The sequence below is a fragment of the Lithobates pipiens genome, unplaced genomic scaffold (genome assembly GCF_037356315.1).
Source record: "Lithobates pipiens isolate NorthernLeopardFrog02 unplaced genomic scaffold, aLitPip1_a1.2 Scaffold_56, whole genome shotgun sequence".
Taxonomy (NCBI): Eukaryota; Metazoa; Chordata; class Amphibia; order Anura; family Ranidae; genus Lithobates; species Lithobates pipiens.
In genome coordinates, this window is record NW_027507878.1 from 1103321 (window position 1) to 1121750 (window position 18430).

The 18430-nt window shown below is 46.7% G+C and overlaps 1 protein-coding gene across 1 annotated transcript in view; it reads right to left on the reverse strand.

The window, feature by feature from the left end:
* ARHGDIB (Rho GDP dissociation inhibitor beta) overlaps positions 1 to 17274 on the reverse strand; it is a 39792-nt gene extending 22518 nt beyond the window's left edge. Inside the window, exon 1 of the mRNA XM_077467455.1 lies at positions 17166 to 17274. The gene's annotated coding sequence lies outside the window, so the exon portion shown is untranslated. The remainder of the gene's footprint in view (positions 1 to 17165) is intronic.
* Between the last annotated feature and the right edge of the window lie 1156 nt (positions 17275 to 18430).

Here is an 18430-nt window from a genome sequence, read left to right on the forward strand (position 1 = left end):
AAGGTCCGATGGAACGAGTCCGTTGGACAATTCGATCGTGTGTGGGGCTCCATCGGACCTTTGCTTGCCAAAAATCCAGTGGACTTTAGAAATAGAACATGTTTTAAAATTTTTCCACCGGACCGAAAAAAACGTTCGTGTGTATGCTAGTCCGATGGACAAAAACCGACGCTAGGGCGGCTATTGGCTACGCGCTATAAACTTCCTTATTCTAGTCCGGTCGTACGTCATCACGTTTGAATCCGTCGGACTTTGGTTTCGCTTAGGGTGTCAAAAATCCTTGCACCTGCCCTGACCATGAGGACTATTGGGTGGACTGGGGAGCGCTGGACATTTCATGGATGTCACACATCCAAGACAGCTTCTCTTTAGTAGATAAAGAGAACCCGTCTTAGATGTGTGACATCCATGAAATGTCCAGAGCTGCCCAGTCCACCCAATAGTCCTCATGGCTGTCGCACATCCAAGACAGGTTCTCTTCTCTAGTAGACCAGTGGTCATCAACCCTTTCCTCAGGGCCTACTAACATGCCAGGTTTGCAAGATAACTGAAATACATCACAGGCGGGGATGGACTGGCCAAGTTCTCTCTCATGTCACGCAGCGCTGCTCGCTCCCCGGTGGCCCCTCCTCTCTTCTATCCCAGGTGATGTCACAAGCACTGGCGGAATTATCAGGGTTGCAACAGTCGCAGTTGCGACTGGGCCCTGGAATTCCATCACTGTGGGGGGGACCCGGCGTGGTTGCTATCCACAGGGCTGTGAGTGGAGAGCGTGTCTCATGTAACAGCAGCACAGAGACACCGGGAGTGAAGTTTAATTTTCCCTCGTCCTCTCTCGCACGGGACACAAAACACACAGCTGATCTGCTCCCCCTTCGGCCCCCCTCCCCTCCCCTCCTCTCCTGTGTTCTCCACGGCATTCAGGTGTGAAGCTAAGAAGCTCACATTTCCCGCAGAGAACACAGGAGAGGAGAGGAGGGGAGGGGGGGCCGAAGTGGGAGCAGATCAGCTGTGTGTTTTGTGTCCCGTGCGAGAGAGGACGAGGGAAAATTAAACTTCACTCCCGGTGTCTCTGTGCTGCTGTTACATGAGACACGCTCTCCACTCACAGCCGTGCTGACCCCTGTGTATAGACTCAGGAAGATCCCGCCGCCCATCAACATCATAGAGCTGCTGATCGCTGCCTCCCCCCAGGTGCGGGGGGGGGTACAGAGATCTGCTGGGGGCCCAAGGTGCACAGCGGAGTCCAGCAAGGTACAGAGAAACCTCTTTAAGGGGGGGGGGGGGCGACTGTCTAGGGACCCTAAAGTAAGGGGGGGGGGGGTATCTGGGGATCCTGATGTCCAGTACCACCGCCACCCCTCCTCCAGTACCACCACCGTGCCACCCACCTTCAGTACCACCGCCACCCACCTCCAGGACCACCACCCCCCCCCCCCAGTACCACCGCCACCCCTCTCCAGTACCATCGCCACCCTCCTCCAGTACCACCACCACCCACCTCCAGTACCACCGCCACCACCACCCACCTCCAGTACCACCGCCACCACCACCCAACCCCAGTACCACCGCCACCCCTCTCTAGTACCACCGCCACCACCCACCTCCAGTACCACCATCCCCCCTCCAGTACCACCGCCACCCCCCTCCAGTACCACCACTACACTGGTGACACAGGTTTCACTCAGGACACAGGCTGCACAGAAATGTTTTACTTTGTTGTACAGTGGAAAAAAAATATAGTATCAAAATCATGCTTTTCGGGGGGGGGGGGGGCCCTTCCTGATTTCTTGCACCGGGGCCCTGAGGTTTCTAGTTACGCCTCTGGTCACAAGCCAATGGGGATAGACGAGAAGAGAGGAGGGGCTGCCAGGGAGCGAGCAGCACTGCGTGGCATGAGAGAGAACTTACTACAGACAGAAGCTTCCTGCATGCTGGCCAGGCTAGTAAACAATCCCATAATGTGCCATGTGCCCTGGTGATGTGCCCCATAATGTGCCCCGTTGTGCCATGTACCCGTGCCCTGATGCGCTATGTGCTCTGATCCCTAATGTGCTATGTGCCTTCTGCGTTGTGCTGGGCTCTGCACCCTGCCCTGATGTGCTGGGCTCTGCACCCTGATGTGTTGTGCCCTGGGCTGGTCTAGATCAAGTCCAGGGCCACATTTTTGTCCCAGTTCAGCCCTGATCACAGGTGATATAATTTGCTGCTCAGTGATTACCGTATTCTAGTCTGCATCTCCCCCCAAAGGTAATACATAAAACCTGGCCTGTTTTTGGGCCCTGAGGACAGGGCTGATCAAGAGAACCTGTCTTAGACGGGTGACATCCATGAAGACTATTGGGTGGACTGAGGAGCTCTGGACATTTCATGGATGTCACACATCTAAGACAGGTTCTCTTTATCCATCTGTCTAGAGTAGACAAAGGTTTACCAAACACAAGTTGAGGCATGCAATGTACGGAGTAGTGATGGACGAACTTCCGACGGGACGTTTCGCGAACGCGAAACGCGAACGGACACAAACGTTCGCGAAAACGACCGTTCGCCGCGGGCTCCATTGACTTCAATGGGAGGCGAATTTCGCAAACCTTTAGGTCGAATTTGCGGCCACGGGGTAATTATTAGGGGGTAGCACGTAGTCCCACCACCTGGACAATAGCATAATACATGTATGAGGTGAATTTGGGATCGATAACTACAAGCATTTTTTTTTTATTTGGGAAATTGTTCTGACAATTCAGGACTATGGAGCTAATGAAGGCAATGGAGGAGAGGGAAGGTCAGGGACCAGGGTAGGCAAACAAGAGGGTGCAGGAGATACAGAGCACTGACAGCAGCACCGTAATACAGAGCACTGACATCAGCACCGTGACATACAGCGCTGACAGCAGCTCCGTGACATACAGCGCTGACAGCAGCTCCGTGACATACAGCGCTGACAGCAGCTCCGTGACATACAGCGCTGACAGCAGCTCCGTGACATACAGCGCTGACAGCAGCTCCGTGACATACAGCGCTGACAGCAGCACCGTGACATACAGCGCTGACAGCAGCACCGTGACATACAGCGCTGACAGCAGCTCCGTGACATACAGCGCTGACAGCAGCTCCGTGACATACAGCACTGACAGCAGCTCCGTGACATACAGCGCTGACAGCAGCTCCGTGACATACAGCGCTGACAGCAGCACCGTGACATACAGCGCTGACAGCAGCTCCGTGACATACAGCGCTGACAGCAGCTCCGTGACATACAGCGCTGACAGCAGCTCCGTGACATACAGCACTGACAGCAGCTCCGTGACATACAGCGCTGACAGCAGCTCCGTGACATACAGCGCTGACAGCAGCTCCGTGACATACAGCACTGACAGCAGCTCCGTGACATACAGCGCTGACAGCAGCTCCGTGACATACAGCGCTGACAGCAGCACCGTGACATACAGCGCTGACAGCAGCTCCGTGACATACAGCGCTGACAGCAGCTCCGTGACATACAGCGCTGACAGCAGCTCCGTGACATACAGCGCTGACAGCAGCTCCGTGACATACAGCGCTGACAGCAGCTCCGTGACATACAGCGCTGACAGCAGCTCCGTGACATACAGCGCTGACAGCAGCTCCGTGACATACAGCGCTGACAGCAGCACCGTAAGCAGCCCCAGGAGGAAGTCAGCACAGCACAGGGATGGTGTGATCCCCTCATAATAAGAACCCCCAGGAGGAAGTCAGCACAGCACAGGGATGGTGGGAGCCCCTCATAATAAGAACCCCCAGGAGGAAGTCAGCACAGCACAGGGATGGTGGGAGCCCCTCATAATAAGAACACCCAGGAGGAAGTCAGCACAGCACAGGGATGGTGGGAACCCCTCATAATAAGCAGCCCCAGTAGAAATATGACACCGCTCAATCTCTTCAAAGAGGAGGGTAGGGGCATATAGTACGGTGTGCTTTTTTGGGTCAGGGAAGTGAGCCAAATGAATTAAGAAGGTCTGTGTGCTTGATTCCAAAAATTGTTTATAGACATATACATGGTCTACTGATCACATGTGTTGAATTCCTCCGAGATCCATGCCTCATTCATTTTTAGAAATGTGAGGTAGTTAACACTGTCGTGAGCTAGGCGAGTACGCTTATCGGTCACAATCCCCCCTGCTGCGCTGAACGTCCTTTCGGACAGGACACTGGATGAGGGGCAAGCCAACAGTTCGATTGCAAATTGGGCAAGCTCTGGCCAGAGGTCAAGCCTGCCCACCCAGTAGTCTAGGGGTTCATCACTCCTCAGAGCGTCCACATCGGCCGTTAACCCAATGTAGTCGGACACCTGACGGTCTAGGCGTTCCCTGATGCTGGATCCGGATGACACCTGTCGATGGGTCGGCTGAAAGAATGACCTCATATCCGAAGTCACCAACACATCTTCAAACCGGCCTCTTCTTGCAGGCGCTGTTGGATTGGTACCCGCAAATCCTTCTCTGGGAGTGGGAATTGCTCCTCTGCCAGCGCACGCAAAAGCAGAATGCAGCATTTCTCGAAGCAAGGCCTGGAAGTGCTGCATTCTGACAGCCCTCTGCGACGGCGGTAACATTTCCGCCATTTTGTGTTTGTACCGGGGATCTAAGTACGTTGCCACCCAGTACTGGTCCTTGACCCTCATGCTTTTTATACGGGGGTCCCTATTAAAACACTGGAGCATGAAGGCCCCCATTTGCACTCAAGCGGAAGGTATGTGGTGGTGGTGGTGTTGTTGGTGGTAGTGTCTTTGGGGGTGCACATAGCAGAGAGTGAAGAAGAGGGTGCAGATCGAGAGGATGAGGAGGGTGCAGAAGAATAAGGCTGAGTGAGCCACTCAACCAAGTCTGGTGCGTCCTTTAAAGTAATTGAACGCACCTTCTGCAACTTCCCACTTTGGCTCAAGGCTGTTGCTCCTGCCCTACCCCTACCACCCCTGCGGAAGGGCCTGCCTCTTCCTCTGCCTGTCATTTTTTAAATCACCCTGTGACAAAACTCTTAGTCCCTATACCGCTGAAGGACTGCTGCAGTATAGGGCAGCGGTCAGCAGTAGTGCACGTCAACCCTATGTATTGTGGACCGATAGCGGTCCTTACAGAACAGCAGACTGTACTGCACTCAGGCCTATGTACCGTAGCACCCTATACCAAGTTACCAGTCCTTATAAAAACTTTTGTGGACCAAGCAGGTTGTGTGTTAGTGATTAGCAGACTGTACGTCAGTCCCTATACCAATGAAGGACTGCTGCAGTATAGGGCAGCGGTCAGCAGTAGTGCACGGCAACCCTATGTATTGTGGACCGATAGCGGTCCTTACAGAACAGCAGACTGTACTGCACTCAGGCCTATGTACCGTAGCACCCTATACCAAGTTACCAGTCCTTATAAGAACTTTTGTGGACCAAGCAGGTTGTGTGTTAGTGATTAGCAGACTGTACGTCAGTCCCTATACCAATGAAGGACTGCTGCAGTATAGGGCAGCGGTCAGCAGTAGTGCACGTCAACCCTATGTATTGTGGACCGATAGCGGTCCTTACAGAACAGCAGACTGTACTGCACTCAGGCCTATGTACCGTAGCACCCTATACCAAGTTACCAGTCCTTATAAGAACTTTTGTGGACCAAGCAGGTTGTGTGTTAGTGATTAGCAGACTGTACGTCAGTCCCTATACCAATGAAGGACTGCTGCAGTATAGGGCAGCGGTCAGCAGTAGTGCACGGCAACCCTATGTATTGTGGACCGATAGCGGTCCTTACAGAACAGCAGACTGTACTGCACTCAGGCCTATGTACCGTAGCACCCTATACCAAGTTACCAGTCCTTATAAGAACTTTTGTGGACCAAGCAGGTTGTGTGTTAGTGATTAGCAGACTGTACGTCAGTCCCTATACCAATGAAGGACTGCTGCAGTATAGGGCAGCGGTCAGCAGTAGTGCACGGCAACCCTATGTATTGTGGACCGATAGCAGTCCTTACAGAACAGCAGACTGTACTGCACTCAGGCCTATGTACCGTAGCACCCTATACCAAGTTACCAGTCCTTATAAGAACTTTTGTGGACCAAGCAGGTTGTGTGTTAGTGTTTAGCAGACTGTGCGTCAGTCCCTATACCGCTGAAGGACTGCTGCAGTATAGGGCAGCGGTCAGCAGTAGTGCACGGCAACCCTATGTATTGTGGACCGATAGCGGTCCTTACAGAACAGCAGACTGTACTGCACTCAGGCCTATGTACCGTAGCACCCTATACCAAGTTACCAGTCCTTATAAGAACTTTTGTGGACCAAGCAGGTTGTGTGTTAGTGATTAGCAGACTGTACGTCAGTCCCTATACCAATGAAGGACTGCTGCAGTATAGGGCAGCGGTCAGCAGTAGTGCACGGCAACCCTATGTATTGTGGACCGATAGCGGTCCTTACAGAACAGCAGACTGTACTGCACTCAGGCCTATGTACCGTAGCACCCTATACCAAGTTACCAGTCCTTATAAGAACTTTTGTGGACCAAGCAGGTTGTGTGTTAGTGTTTAGCAGACTGTGCGTCAGTCCCTATACCGCTGAAGGACTGCTGCAGTATAGGGCAGCGGTCAGCAGTAGTGCACGGCAACCCTATGTATTGTGGACCGATAGCGGTCCTTACAGAACAGCAGACTGTACTGCACTCAGGCCTATGTACCGTAGCACCCTATACCAAGTTACCAGTCCTTATAAGAACTTTTGTGGACCAAGCAGGTTGTGTGTTAGTGATTAGCAGACTGTACGTCAGTCCCTATACCAATGAAGGACTGCTGCAGTATAGGGCAGCGGTCAGCAGTAGTGCACGGCAACCCTATGTATTGTGGACCGATAGCGGTCCTTACAGAACAGCAGACTGTACTGCACTCAGGCCTATGTACCGTAGCACCCTATACCAAGTTACCAGTCCTTATAAGAACTTTTGTGGACCAAGCAGGTTGTGTGTTAGTGATTAGCAGACTGTACGTCAGTCCCTATACCAATGAAGGACTGCTGCAGTATAGGGCAGCGGTCAGCAGTAGTGCACGGCAACCCTATGTATTGTGGACCGATAGCGGTCCTTACAGAACAGCAGACTGTACTGCACTCAGGCCTATGTACCGTAGCACCCTATACCAAGTTACCAGTCCTTATAAGAACTTTTGTGGACCAAGCAGGTTGTGTATTAGTGTTTAGCAGACTGTGCGTCAGTCCCTATACCGCTGAAGGACTGCTGCAGTATAGGGCAGCGGTCAGCAGTAGTGCACGGCAACCCTATGTATTGTGGACCGATAGCAGTCCTTACAGAACAGCAGACTGTACTGCACTCAGGCCTATGTACCGTAGCACCCTATACCAAGTTACCAGTCCTTATAAGAACTTTTGTGGACCAAGCAGGTTGTGTGTTAGTGTTTAGCAGACTGTGCGTCAGTCCCTATACCGCTGAAGGACTGCTGCAGTATAGGGCAGCGGTCAGCAGTAGTGCACGTCAACCCTATGTATTGTGGACCGATAGCGGTCCTTACAGAACAGCAGACTGTAACGCACTCAGGCCTATGTACCGTAGCACCCTATACCAAGTTACCAGTCCTTATAAGAACTTTTGTGGACCAAGCAGGTTGTGTATTAGTGTTTAGCAGACTGTGCGTCAGTCCCTATACCAATGAAGGACTGCTGCAGTATAGGGCAGCGGTCAGCAGTAGTGCACGTCAACCCTATGTATTGTGGACCGATAGCGGTCCTTACAGAACAGCAGACTGTAACGCACTCAGGCCTATGTACCGTAGCACCCTATACCAAGTTACCAGTCCTTATAAGAACTTTTGTGGACCAAGCAGGTTGTGTATTAGTGTTTAGCAGACTGTGCGTCAGTCCCTATACCGCTGAAGGACTGCTGCAGTATAGGGCAGCGGTCAGCAGTAGTGCACGGCAACCCTATCTATTGTGGACCGATAGCGGTCCTTACAGAACAGCAGACTGTACCGCACCCAAGCCTATGTACCGTAGCACCCTAGACAGACCAAGTTACCAGTCCTGATAAAGAGCTTTGTGGAACAAGTGAGTTGTGAATGATTAGCAGACTGCAGCAGAAGGGCAGCAGTCAAGTATAATATTCTTTCTATATTTGGAAGAAAGAATATTATACGTGTACAAGCCTATTACCGTACCACTGATACCAGTCCTGAAAAGAACCTTTGTGGAACTAATAGTAACAGCAAGTCTTTAAAATTATCCTCACTGCCTGACACACTGCTTCCTGCCTGTCCCTATACAAATTGGCAAAAAAGAGTAGGCTGGAACGATTAGCTGGAACAGCTCTTTTGTGGACCTGATAGTAACAGCTAATGATGATGATGATGATGATGATGAAGAAAGACTAATCTGGCTGAGCTGTCCCTAAAATAGCAGCATACAGCGCTCTGTCCCTTTATCTAAACTGACAAAAGAAACTCAGGCTGCTGACCTAACACCTATACCAGTCCTGAAAAGAACTTTTGTGTACCAAATAGCTAGCGTTTTCTCTGTCCCTACTCCACACAGGATCCTTTCCCTACAGTGACAGAAGAAAGAATGTAAAATGGCCACCGGATCGGGTGTATTTATAGGTTAGGGGGAATGTCCAAGTGTCCATGAGCTGTCATGTCTCAATTGGTTGTCCTGTAACACATGATAAACGTGTCACGAAAGGTTAAAGTTCTTGTATACATTAAACACGTAAGTCCGCCGGGGCGAACGACGGAAAAAGGCGTTCGAACCCGCGGACGGCGAAAGTCGGAAATTCGCCGCGAAACGACCGCCGGGCGAACCGTTCGGCCATCACTAGTACGGAGCACTTTGTCTGGGTAATCATGAACGTCATGCCAGGCACAGCGGCTCAGTCCGGGGTAATTAACTGCTCGTGACAATTATCTGGGGATAATCTGTGTGCAATCCTATTACAGGTGAGCCCTGGACATCGGACAATGAGTGCCACGTGCGGGACAATGCTCTGTTGTGAATGTGCCCCCAGTGGGGTGTGTTTACATTATGAAGCTCCACCGGCCTTGTGGTAACGGACCGATTATCTGCTGCAAGCCCTGCAAACTCCCGGAGAGCCGCCTCAGAGGCCTGGGCTGTTCTAGAACAGTAATGAAATATTATGGGGTTGGTATGGCATTTACCTCTATTCTACAATCAAAGCACAAGGGAGCGCAACCAAAAATATGCATTTACTTGGAAATCTCACTTACAAAGAGATATTGATAAGATAGAACACGTCTACAGATGGGGAACACAAATGGTGACAGGTCTGGAGAGATAAAACATCTCAGGAGAAAGTGCAGGAACTTAAAGGGGTTGTATAGGTTCAGTTTTTTTTTTTTTTTTTTTTTAAACATACATGTCATAATTACCTCCACTGTGCGGTTTGTTTTGCACAGAGTGGCCCCCGATCCTCGTCTTACGGGGGTCCCTCGGCGGTTGTCTCGGCTCCTCCCCGCAAGAGCTAACCCCCCTCTGGGAAGCACTCTCCCAAGGGGGTTAGCTTGCGGGCGTGCTCCCGTGTGATACAGTTGGCAGCCATCGATTTGATTGACAGCTGCGGGAGCCAATGGCTGTGCTACTATCACTCATCCAATGAAGAGCCCACAGGAGGGGGGACAGCAACGCGGGATCACGCCCATGAAGATTCAGGGCTCAGGTTAGTAAAAACGGGGGCTTGGGGGGTGGGGGTCGGAGAATGCAAGATGTTTTTTCACCTTAATGCAGAGGATGAAATGGAGTTGAAAATAAAAAACACGAAGCTTTACAACCCCTTTGGGGAACTACACTTTCTGCTGCTTCTAAAAAGCAATCCAGAGGCCAATCAGCCACTGGGACCCGCTGTGATTGTACTCAGAGGGAGTCTGTCAGCAAGTCCCGGCTGATTTAATTTTTATGGCCGGGGGGCCTGCTGATCAGCTGCGTCCAATCACAGCCCAGAGCTCTGTGTTAACAATCAACACAGCTCTGTACAGAGGGAATGAGCTCTCCGTTTCCTAGCCCTGCAAAAGCAGGGATAATAAACAAAGATCGCCAAGAACACATTACACATAGTTAGGCACACATTTACCCCTCGATCGCCCCTAGATATTAACCCCTTCCCAACCAGTGTCATTGGTACAGTGAAAGTTTATATTATTAGCACTGATCACTGAATTAGTGTCACTGGTGAGGTCAGCGGCAGTTAGTTCCCACTGCACAGTCCTATTATAAGTTGTATAAATAAAAAAAATATTTATACATCATATATTCACACCGGTTCACACAGGGGTGGCTTCCAAGTTCTCCGACTCTGAAGCCAGCCTCTACAGCGCGACTTCAATGTGGCTTGCAAAATGACTTCTGTATAGAAGTCAATGCAAGCCGCTCTGAAGTCGCCCAAAAGTAGTGCAAGAACTTTATTTTTTTATTTTTTTTTAAGTCTGTGCAACTTGAGTCGCTCCTATTAGAACGGTTCCATTGCAGTGCATGGAGTGCGACTTGTATGGTGACCCGAAAGGTTGCCCCCTGTGTGAACTGGCACTAGGAGTGCAAGCACCGTGTACCCTTGTGCCCAATATGTGCACTCGAGATGCCAACGTTTCTTTTATTTACTTCCCAAGATACATTTAATAAAAAAGTAATTTTTGGTGTTTTACATTTTGTATCATTTTATTTATTATCTTACACAATTTTATGTTTTTTTTTTTTTTTTTTTTTATAGTTGGGGGGGGGGGGGGGGGCTCTTCTGCCAGGGGGCCCAGGGCAGTTGCACCTTTTGCCCACTTATAAAGCCAGCACTGCCTCCAACTAGGGAGGAGGGAAAGAAAAATGCTGATGCTTGGAACAGACGTCCAGCAGAGAATCTATCTATAAAAAATAAATATATATATATATATATATAAATACTACCAAAAGAAGGCTCTATTTTTTTTATTTTCTGCTATAAAACATCCAAAAAAAAAAAAAAAAAACAAAGAAACGAATTGTATATATATATATATATTAATTCGTTTCTTTGTTTTTTTCCTTGGATGTTTTATAGCAGAAAATAAAAAAAAAATAGAGCCTTCTTTTGGTAGTATATATATATATATATATATATATATATATATATATATATATATATTATATATATATATATATATATATATATAAATAGAGGAGGAGGTCAGACTTGATGGAAGACTTCGCCCTCCTCCATGTAACGTGTACACCTTCACCACTGTCTGACTGACACAGATCGCAAAAACACCTTAAAAGGAAATACGGGGACCACGGATCAGACCGACACATGAAAGTCGTATAAAAAGTCAGCTCTGCGTCTTCCTGTCACTCCTCAGCAGACGAGGTGGAAGATTTCATCTGCTCATGTGTGATGTCATACACAAAAACTATATACTGTACATCTTCAATGAAGAAGTAACATTGATCAGACAGGAGATAGGGAGATACAAAGTAACATTGTTTATAAAACATCAATCAGACAGCAGATAACCACTTACTTGACCTCCGGAAGATTTACTCCCCTTTCTGACCAGGCCATTTTTTTTTGCGATAATGCATTGCGTTACTTTAATTGGACAAGTGGCAGTCATGCAGCACTGTAATCAAATAAAATTGATGTCCCTTTTCCCCCACAAATAGAGCTTTCTTTTGGTGGTATTTGATCACCTCTTATTTTTTGTGCTATAAATAAAAACATTTTTTTTAACCAAAAACCATGTAAAAGGCTCCCAATAAGGGTATATTGATTGGTTTTGGCAAAAGTTAGAGTGTCTGCCAACTATGGGATATATAATAGTAATAATATTTTTATTTTGTTTTTTGTTATACAAGCAATGACAGTGATCGGCGACTTCTACTGCGATATTGCGGTGGACAATTTGACACTAAGTGACACTTAGTTTCTGGAACCAGTGCTACAAATTGTGATCAGTGCTAAAAATGATGCACTGTCACTGTACTGGAAGGACCCTGGCTGGGAAGGGGGTTAAACATCTAGGATGATCAAAGGGTTAACTATGTGCCTAGCCAGTGCTAATGTGTACTGCTTTCACACTGGAGAAATTTTTTCCCTTTTGGAATATATCTATATCTATATCTATATCTATATCTATATCTCTATATATCTCACCTGTAAAGTGCTTGAGAAATGCCTACCCTGCAGCTCCAGCGAGTGCTTTTCGCACCAGGGAGGTGCGCTTCCAGGATGTTAGAAAAAGTCCTGCAAGCAGTATCTTTGGGGCGGGGGAGGAGCGGTATATACACCCATTGAAATGAATGGGCAGCGCTGCCGAAGCACCAGAAAGGCGCTTCAGCAGCGGTGCATTTAACCCTTCCTTTGGCCGCTTGGGGTTAAAAGCTCCCCGCTATCGGCCAAAAAACGCTGCTAAAACTAGCGACGCTTTACCGCTAATGCCCGCTGCGGCTCAGTGTGAAAGGGCTCCAAGGGATGTGCTTTGCAGGGAAACAAAATGCACAACTTCCCCGCCGACAGGACAGAGCTCTGCATTGTTTACATAGAGCTCAGTTTTGTGTCTCTCCTCGCCAAACAGCGAGTGCCTACAAACACCCATTGGCTGGCACCCGCTGATAGTCTAATGACGACATAGCTACGTGCCCATCCCCCTACCCAGACGTGCCGAATAACATGCCTAGTATAGGAGAGCCACTCTGCCACCATATAACCAAGTTATGAGATCAGCAAGCGGATAGAGATACATAGTAGGGCTGTTACAGGATCAAAATTTGTGTGTTCGATTAATCGATTTTTTTTTTTTTTTAAATAGATTAATCGACTAATTTCAATTATAATGCACATACAGATCCAACTACTTTTAGCTATTCCCCTTGCAGTGCAACTCTACATTAGCCAGTGGTAAATGTGGTATACACTATATACAATCACCCGACACTAGTTGGTTTCCACAATCCATGACTTGACTTAACAGTTCACACAAATATGTTTTCCATTCAGACTGTAGCTCTGACACACTTTCCACAGTAGGGTGACAATCCCTCCCCCTCCGGGTCTAACTAATCACTCCCACCTTATGGCATGGACCCCTGTGCAGACAGGTGGTCATGCAAGCGGGTATCAAAAGGGTTAACACGGACCATAAACTTCTCTCACGTCCCCTTAGATCTCAGCAAGGACGCCGGGTCATGGGTAGAAAGAAAAGATCGAAGTGCTCACCGCTTAAGTATAAGATTTCATTTTTGTGTTCAAAACACAAAACTACTCATAGAGATGATATAAACAGCATGAAAAGCCAACAATCGTGTTAGTACGTAGGGCAGCAGCGGGTGACGTCATGCGTAGCTCCTCCCCTATACGTGTTACGTAAATCAGAACTTCAACGTCACCGGACTCCTCCCCCCCCCTTCCCTTCATTAGCAGAAGGAGGCACGGAGTCCGGTGGCGTCGAAGTTCTGATTTACGGTACCACATATGGGGGAGGAGCTAAGCATGACGTCACCGGATCTCCGATGGAACTCCCTGAAGACCCGGAAGCACAACATTTATAAACACTGATTAGATGGGAGATGGAGAGATACAAAGTAACATTGTCTATAAACATCAGACAGAAGATAGAGAACAAAGTAACATTGTTTATAAACAATTGATCAGACGGGAGATGGATACATTGTTACTCTTGTATCCGTTTCATTTATCTGCGTATCAAAGGAATGAGCATAAAAGTGACCTGGGAAGTGAAAAAAAATAGTATATATTTAACTTCCTTTTAACTCTCGTTTTACCCCAATGAGTCCTAATTGTAAGAATTTCCGTTGTCTATTGGGGGGGGGGGGGGGGAGAGAACCTGTCCTGGCAAACATTCATAGACCACCATTGTGGACGGTTCTGGAAACTCGATTTGCCCGACTGTCATACGTGACCCGGAGTCCGTGTGCAGATTGGGAGTTCCGAGTGGTGACAGTTGGTAAATATGGCGGGCGACGGCGGTGGTGGGCGCACTGGCGCTGCCTCGTGAGCGGGGAATTCGCTGAGCCCTTTAATTAGCTCTTGGGCCAAGGCAGATCCTATTAGAGGCTGATGAGGAGGAGGGGATTACACCGAGGGTCACCCAGCGTGGCCTGAACATCCTCCCTCCATTCACACAACTGACACCATCACAAGACGTTCCCGCTATCTGCATCATCAGATCTCCAATCAGAGACCGCAAATCAGCCGCCAAACTGAGCCAAGACACTCAGATCTGTCACCCAGCGTGAAAGAAACGCTCATCACAGCTTCACACCTCAGCAGGAACTGAAACCCGACATCTGACATCCTCCTCCTGTGAATTCTGGACCCCACCTAGCCATCGCACACAATGCATACCCCTCCAGCAGTGGGCCCTCCCCCCATCCATACTATAGCATCTTGCCCAATTTTTTAGTGGCTCTGACCTTCAGTCCAGGTGATTCGGCTGCTGCTGGAATCTAAGCAGCAAAGCAGCCATTGCACAACATGCAGTTTGAGCCAACACACAGAATCCTCCCCCAGTCACCTGTTTGTCCTAAGCCAATAAATAAAAGGGGCGGGGCCAGGGACAGTTAAGCTGGGGAGGAAAGGAATAGATCACGTGTCAAACATTTCATGTGGCCCTCACACCTCTCCTGTAGCTTCAGACCCCCCCCCCCCCCCCCCCCCCCCCCTTATATCATCTTGTCTCAGCAGTTGCCAGAAGAGAGGAGGACAGAACTCCTCCTACAGATCCTGCCAGTTGTGGCTTGTAATGAAGGGCACAGAGGCACCACCCTCCTATCCATGGGTCCGGCCCCCTAATCTACATGCAGCATGTGATTAGAGCCTGGGGCTCCAATAGGCTTAAAAAAAAAAAAAAGGGGTGGGCTTGGGGCACAGCACTGTGCCCCGAGCCCACCCACTTTGGTGACAATAGGGAATGAATATTTGCCATTGACTCCTGACTTTTGATGAGGCTCTTGATGTTTGATCTAAGGCTTCTCTAAACCTCATCTCAAAAGCTGTTCTCCTGCGATGAATACGAATCACTCTCATGGCCATTGTGCAGAATCTTCCAAACTTTTCACACTTTTTTTTTTTTTTTCATTTTATTCCCCCAAAAGAAAAAGTTATTGCCAACTGCATAAATCAGTGTGTAACCACCGGCAACTCGGGGGAACCATGGAAGGTGCCAGGTCTGCTAGTGCTAGATTGATGCCCCTTACTACACAGTTCATTGTCCGTCTACACTCATCTGCTGTGAGCATTGAAATATATAAATATATTAGTTTATTTTATTTTTTGTTTAATAAAACAAATTAAAAAATAAATCCTGAAATCGAAATATATTGAATTTAAATTACATTTTTTTCTACAGTAATTTAAAAAAAAAAAAAAAAAAAAAAAAAAAAGGTATACCTCACAAGAGAGGTACCTAGTGGCCTTATAGGCCAATGACCCTTTTCTCATACACAGTATATAGTTTGCTGCCTTTCATGACCTTGGTATTTGTATGATGTACTCTCACTACTTCCCTACACAGCCAGAGCCCTAGATGGGCTTGATTGTTACTCACCCTGTGAAGTGCTTCCACGTGTTTCTGAGTTTTCTATATCAGTATTCACAATGTACTTTTGCTGATATAATACTAATAGTGTATAGGTCTCAGTGCCTTATGCATTTTTTTGTAACAACTTTTTTTCTCTCTTCTAACAAAAGGAGAAGTATGATAATAAAAATAATTATATTTTTTTTCTCTCAACATGACAACACACTTACAACATGAGAAGCTAAAAGTGACTACTGTTTTTTTTTCCTATTTAAAAAATATATTTTAAAAGCATTATATATATATATATATATATATATATATATATATATATATATATATATATATATATATATATATATATATATATATATATATATTTATATTTTTTTTTAAATAATATATTTTAAATAATAATACATTTTAAATATTATTTAAAATATATATTATTTAAAATATATATTAATAATAGATATTTTAAATAATAATACATTTTAAATATTATTTAAAATATATATTATTTAAAAATATATATTAATAATAGATATTTTAATAATAATAATAATTTTAAGTAATAGACATTTTAAATAATTACTATATATATATATATATATATATATATATATATATATATATATATATATATATATATATATTTTTTTTTTTGGGGGGGGTGTTTTTATAGTTCTCAGTACTTCTGAGGCCCCTTACCATGACTGCTGCGAATAGATGGAGGATGAAAGTTCTCACTTTTAGACTCCAACACACGTGCACACACACCAGAAACTGGCAGTTTGCATATTCCAAGTGGATTTTGTGTTTTTTTCAATACATGTTTTTTGATCCATTGAAGTCTATGGAATCAAAACCAGAAAAATAAAAATAAAATCCCTGGCCCCTTTCCATAAAATGCACAGATGTGAACTACGTCCATAGGAAGCCGTGTTACATGGACTGTAGGGTGTTTCTGCAAAACTAAAAATGCACAGGTGTGAACCAGGCCTAAAACAGTTTTGAGCGGACTGACCCCCCTCCCCCCCATACATCTTCTGGTCCAACCAAGTCAAAGACCTGTTCAAATGCTCAGACATGCAGGATTCACACCTATCACAGTTTTAGTGTTTTTTTGCAATTTTTGCACTACAGAACGTGTTCCATAGGAAACCAAGTTAAATGGACTGCAGTGCAAATCTACAAAATGCAAAAAGCACTACCTAAAAACCCATAAAACACACAGACAAAAAAAAAAAAAAGGGGGGGGGGGGGGGAGTTGCAATCAGAAACACATTTAAACAGTTTATGGAATGTTTAAAACAAAAAAAATAATAATTCTATTTACATAAAAGGGCAGGTGTCTGTGCGATGGATGGAGAGACCTTTCCTTCCCAACTTCTCCAATCCATTTCTGACCCCACAGAGGACCTCCACAAGCTTCCCCCCCCTCCCCCCCCCCAACATGGCGGAGTTCCCCAAGCTGGGCACCCCCCTAAAGCAGTCTCAATCTAAGGTGGAGGGTCTACAGAGCTGGTCAGGACTGGCAGGGCATGCTGGGTCTTGTAGTAGCTGCTAGGTATAAGCTGGAGCCAAGGTGCTCCTCACCCCCCCCAATAAAAAAGGTATTATTTGTGAAGGTTCTTACCGTGTTGCTGTCGGTGTGTCTTTTGGAATAGAAATTTATTTAATCTGTTTGCTCTGACTGCCAGTTAAGAAAAGGGAAGGAAGTTGGTTAAGCAACCCCCCCCACCCCCACCCCCCCCCCCCACTTCTCATAAACCACATTGACAGGAAGTTTGCTGCTGCACTCCCCGCTTCACTGGTGCAGACGTCCTTCAAAGGACTACATAGAGGAGATGGGGGGGGTCAGAGGAACCGGCTAGGGCTCTGACAATAAAGAATATAAATAAAAGTAGAAGTAAATATAAAATTCTATTAATGGAACCCACCCAAGCGCGTGTCCGACTGCGGCTCAGACATTAGATTGCAAGCTCCTGTGGAGCAGAGACTGCTGCAGGCAATTAAAAAAAAAAAGTGCATGCAACCCCAAGGCGCCATTCACACCAATGCTTTCCAGTAACACGCTTTGCCGCAACGCACGTGAAATGCGTTGCCGAGATGCAGCGCCATTCATTTAACTTTTTTTTTTTACTAGTCAGGCTCCATGCACATTAGGAGCAGAAAAAAAAAACATCAAAGTTTTTAGCTTTAAAAAACGAGGCATAAAAAGACGCAAATTGAAAAGCACATTGTACAAAGTTTAGGTGAGTCTATGAGAGTTTAAGAGCATTTCGTTTGGAGGCATTTTTTTTTTTTTTTTTTTGCACTACACATCGCTGGAAAAGCCAGGAAATTATGTATAGTGACCCCCAAAACAAACCCAACCCAAAACACCACATTGAAACTTGACGTTCAGAAGAGATAAGAGGCATTTAGGAGAGACCGAAATTTTTACAGCTCCTAAACTTCTCCAGAAAACGAGAGAGAAGATTTATTTTTTCTTCCTGCCTCTGAACGTCCGACAGAAAACACCTGTAGTAGTCAATAATGTGCAAAGACAAATAGAACACACAGAAGTGCTAATAGAGGCACAAAATAAAAAATAAAAAATAAAAGAAGTGAAACGTTTAAGTCCAGTGTGCAAGGAGCCCAATGGCGGCGATCAGTGACTTATAGCGGGACTGCGATATTGTGGCGGACAGTCAGACACTCTTGACATTTTTGGGAACCAGTGACCCCAATACAGTGATCAGTGCTAAAAAATAAATAAATAAAAACAAAAACAAACACCCCACCAAAACGACAATGGCTAGGAAGGGGTTAACATCGGGGGGGCAATCAAAGGGTTAAATGTGTGCCTAGGGAGTGCTTGCGTACTGCGGGGGAGGTGCTTTTACTAAAGGGAAGGCA